Source organism: Tachysurus vachellii, chromosome 13 (assembly GCF_030014155.1).
Source record: "Tachysurus vachellii isolate PV-2020 chromosome 13, HZAU_Pvac_v1, whole genome shotgun sequence".
Classification (NCBI taxonomy): Eukaryota; Metazoa; Chordata; class Actinopteri; order Siluriformes; family Bagridae; genus Tachysurus; species Tachysurus vachellii.
In genome coordinates, this window is record NC_083472.1 from 20,836,469 (window position 1) to 20,841,752 (window position 5,284).

A 5,284-nucleotide genomic window follows, 5' to 3' on the forward strand; every position below is an offset into this window, starting at 1 on the left:
TGGCACTCCGTCCAGGGTGTATCCTGCCTTGATGCCCGATGATGCCTGAGATAGGCACAGGCTCCCCGTGACCCGAGGTAGTTCGGATAAGCGGTAGAAAATGAATGAATGAATGATTTGGTATCCATACAAAAACTCAGCTACACAACTAGTCAGTGCTAGTTGTCTGAGTTTCTTACTGAGTAAACGCTTGTATTGTGCTTGGTGAACTGATTCAATACAAACAGGTCCTGGTGTTCGACTCACCAGAGGGGTTTTAAATCACTTTTGTGCTTTTAGAATCAGTTCCACTTTTACTTCCTCCATATTTCTGTGTTTCTGCTATTAACCCAATAAATAAGCAGATAATCAAATCAGTTACTGCTGCTTTTTAAACTGTAGATACATAATCGTATATAAGGTTTTAATAAAATTAAAAGCTCTCTGGGAATCATTGGTGTCTGCTTTATAAATATTGGCACCTTTTATGATATCATGCAAAAATCAGTGTATAAAACAAACGTTACTAGCAAAGATCGAACTTTCTCAAGTAAACAAGCAAAAAATGTTTTAAAGAATAATAATAATAATATAAACAAAAAATTGACACTCCCACTTATGCATAATACTTCTAAGTTTAAAAATAGCCCGGATGACAATAAGAAAAGTTTCAAAGGTCTGAACAGTTTTTTTTTTTGCCCATGTTTTTGGAGGGTGCCATTAATTTTGGAACAGACAACTACTCCACAAGAGCTTTTGTGTTTTTATTGTTTTTACGTTATTCTGTAGAGTTTTTATGTTTAAAACATGTTCCTAAACAGCATTTCTGCAGTTTATAAGCTGAAACGAGGGCTTTATGTTGATGTGTATAGATTGTAGATTGCAGCTCATATATTTATTGTGTCTTTTGCTCGTGCTGTTGTAGCTTCTTCCTGTTGTAAGCGTAGCGTGTTTTTATAAGACGGCGTGTCAAACTTGTACTTTAAGGCTGTTACAAATGCAGGCGACGGCCTTAAACAGATGAGACGAGACATGCGTCGAGACATCAGCGTGCTGCTGGTTTGTATTAATTCACAGGGACAAATGTGGGTCGCAATCAAACAGCCATCTCCTTGTGAAAAGTGTGCATCTTTCATTTCATCTCTTTCCCTTTTCTCTCAGTTCTCTCCAGCACTTTCTTCTTTCAAAGGCCTACACACCACAGTAAGTGTGTGCTTCCACATTGCCTGTCTCTGGATCTCGCTGCAGATCAGATGTGACAATTGCCTTCATCCTCCCCTTCGCTCTGGCATTCCGAGTCCCTTCTCATCTCCATCCCTCCGTCCTCTCTCTCTCTCTCTCTCTCTCTCTCTTCCCCTATTTCTTTTTTGTCGCAGGTGGAACGTGGCATCGGTTGGGAGCAAAAAAGAACAGGTGCTAATTAGAGAAGGGGTGCGAGACAGCACAGTGAATAATAAGACATTTAAAAGATGAAACTCTAATCTGTGAGCAGTGGAAGCAGAAGCGCCTGCTGCTCGTGTCTTCTCTTGCTTTGCTCAGGCGGTACAGACGGATCAAACGCGAGCTGGTGGAGGTGTGTGAAGCTTGCATGGCTGCTGTGCCTCGTTTCTCCACCTTCATCCCCGAAAGCCTTAAACCAATAAAGAACAACAGGCGCATTTGTTGTCACTAAGCACAATGAACTTCTCTTTCTTAACTTTAGTAAGGAGAGTGTATATTATTATTATTTTTTTTTACAGATCACTGTAATTCTTAGTAATTCTCTCTCATGTGAAATGTTCTGTCTATATGAGCATCATATATAAAGGAAGAGAGAATCTGCTGTCTTTTTGTTTTTGTTTCTCATACTTAAAAAATACATAAATGACAATGAAGACAAAAAAAAATGGCTAAACCTAAAGTATTTACCCACAAGATAGATAGATAGATAGATAGATAGATAGATAGATAGATAGATAGATAGATAGATAGATAGATTGACTGATTGACTGGTACTTTATTCATCCCATGTGGGAAATTCACAAATTCCAGCAGGATCCACAAAATTGGACGATATGGCATACAATAAATTCTTAAAAAAAAAAAAAAAAAAGATCAAACAAAGTAATAAATGTAAAGCCAGTAAAGGATTAAATAAATAAATTTAAAGCCACAAAGTAAGTAAGGAAAGTAAGAAAATTTAAAGCCACATTTAAAGCCACAAATGTAAAAAAAATTAAGCCACAACCTTTATTTGTAGAACGTTAGCATTATGCATGGCGTTCTCCAATGCTAGCTAGATGACAAGGCTAATCTTAACTCTTATCATAGATATAATTATAGACATATAATATGATTATTTTGAGGGGTCTTTGTAAGCTGAATATTTCATGTTTTTTTAGAGGAGTAAATTAGGCTGTGTATTAAATATCTACTAATTTTTTACAGGATGAAGGTAAAATAGTGCTCTGCGATGGGTTGGCACTCCGTCCAGGGTGTATCCTGCCTTGATGCCCGATGACGCCTGAGATAGGCACAGGCTCCCCGTGACCCGAGGTAGTTCGGATAAGCGGTAGAGAATGAATGAATGAATGAAGGTAAAATACTTTTGTATTACGTAGCCACGGAAACGTCAGTCATTAATCTGTATCAGGTTTTGTTTTGACTTTAAGTTCTGAACTTGAAAAGTCTTAAGCACAAATGAACGCTCTGTAAACAATTTATCCTTTCATAATGGATAGTTTTATGGGTTGTTTTTTCGGCTAAGCTCCCGAAGATAAATACATCTACTGTAACTAACTTTTTAACATTAGTCTTGCTGACTTGAGGTGTGACAAGCAAGAAAATTGTACAAAAAAGGAACCGAATATTATTAATTAGTTATTTAATTAAAAAACACTAACAAGAAGAACACAGTTAGATAAAACAGTAGGTTTTTTATCCTTACAAATTTACTTGCGTAAGCTTGAAAGGTACTTGCCATTAATCTGCTCTTACATGTAGAACTCATGTACTGTGACGGAGTAAATGTAGCATGTTACTACACACTTCTCAATATAAGTCCATGGGTCTATGTTGCAGACTCAGCGACTCCCTTAAGGTCATCTTGTCTTCACACCTGAGCTCTACAGTTCCTCTCTGAGCCCAGAGCCATCCGTCATGGCTGCTGTGTTTAGCTCTGCCCTGGCTAGAGGCCCTCGGGGGCTCCTACATCAGGTCTGCTCCGGTCACTGGCAAAGAACAGGCCTGAGTAAGGAAAGGCCTGAGTGCCAGTCGCCTGCCGCCGCCGTCGAGACCAGACCTGAAGAAGAAACACAGACCAACCTTCATCTCTTGCCCAGGTTTAGGCCTCACACGACCCCCATACCCCGCTCAGTGGAGCCAGGCAGACTAGGTTCATCTTCACTCTAAAAAAAAAAAAAGGGAGGGGAAATAAAAGGCAATGATTGTGGTTGGCCAACAGAACACGTCTCTCAATATTTACCCTCATCATAAAAGCAGACAGAAGAAGAGCAAACCGAGGACAATTTATTTAGGTGGCGTGCCAGTCGCTTCTGCCAAGCTGGAGGTAGAAAATCCAGCAGGTTATCTGTAAAGACGTGATCAGTCTCTAACTGAAGAAGATGGAAGCAAAAAGGACCATTAAAAAAAAGGAGCTAGATTTTATTATCGTTAATACATCTTCAACATTTCCTGTTCATTTTCCCTCTGTTGTACAGCCAATGCATTTCACTGCATTTCAGACTGTGTATGATTGTGTATGTAAACAATACAATTTGAATTAAATTCTTTATATTTACAAAGAGGAATCTTTCACTTCAAAAATTTTCACTTTTGCTTTAAGGAGTTTAATTTCTTAACAAAACTACAGATCAACAGATGTACGCACATGTGCCAAAATCACCCTCTCCTGTGTCCCGTGAGTGTGTGTGAGAGTGTGTGATAGTGTGTGTGAGAGTGTGTGTGTGAGAGTTTGTGAGAGTGTGTGTGAGAGTGTGTGTGAGAGAGTGTGTGATAGTGTGTGTGTGAGTGTGTGAGTGTGTGTGTGAGTGTGTGTGAGAATGTGTGTGAAAGTGTGTGTGAGAGTGTGTGATAGTGTGTGTGAGAGTGTGTGTGTGATGGTGTGTGTGAGAGTGTGTGGTAGTGTGTGATAGTGTGTGAGAGTGTGTGTGAGAGTGTGTGAGAGTGTGTGTGAGAGTGTGTGTGAAAGTGTGTGTGTGAGAGTGTGTGTGAGAGTGTGTGGTAGTGTGTGTGAGAGTGTGTGAGAGTGTGTGTGAAAGTGTGTGTGAGAGTGTGTGATAGTGTGTGTGAGAGTGTGTGTGATGGTGTGTGTGAGAGTGTGTGGTAGTGTGTGTGAGAGTGTGTGATAGTGTGTGAGAGTGTGTGTGAAAGTGTGTGTGTGAGAGTGTGTGTGAGAGTGTGTGGTAGTGTGTGTGAGAGTGTGTGATAGTGTGTGAGAGTGTGTGTGAGAGTGTGTGAGAGTGTGTGTGAAAGTGTGTGTGTGAGTGTGTGTGAGAGTGTGTGTGAGTGTGTGTGTGAGAGTGTGTGAGAGTGTGTGTGAGAGTGTGTGATAGTGTGTGTGAGAGTGTGTGTGTGATGGTGTGTGTGAGAGTGTGTGTGAGAGTGTGTGTGAGAGTGTGTGAGAGTGTGTGGTAGTGTGTGTGAGAGTGTGTGATAGTGTGTGAGAGTGTGTGTGAGAGTGTGTATGAGAGTGTGTGTGAGAGTGTGTGTGAAAGTGTGTGTGTGAGAGTGTGTGTGAGAGTGTGTGTGAAAGTGTGTGTGTGAGAGTGTGTGATAGTGTGTGAGAGTGTGTGTGAGAGTGTGTGAGAGTGTGTGTGAGAGTGTGTGTGAGAGTGTGTGTGAGAGTGTGTGTGAGAATGTGCCTCTTTCTTACCTGATTGTATAATTGCCTGAATGTGCAGTTGCACACCTAATAGGTGTATTTCTAATAAAATGACTAGTGTGTTTATATCATTACTTTAAGTCCTTTTTATCATTACTTTCTCCTTTTCTTTCTCATTTATATATTTGTTTTGTTTACAGCTGAAAAATGCTAAAATGTTGGGCCATATATTAGAATTGCCCTGTCTAAAAAGTTTCAGTTTTCTCTGCATCACTGTGCCAACCTTTCATTATCTCCTGTCTCTAGACTGTTCACCTGACAGTGTCAGTCAGGTAAACTGGCCAGCTGCTGTTAGTTTGGCTCCTCTGTGCCATTCTCACGGCTTCATCAGGTGCCTGTCTGCTATTGACACAGACAGGCTGCCTCCTGCCTGTTTGTCACCAGTGGCGCGTTCTCTTCTCTTCCCCGCCTCGAGTGTTTCTG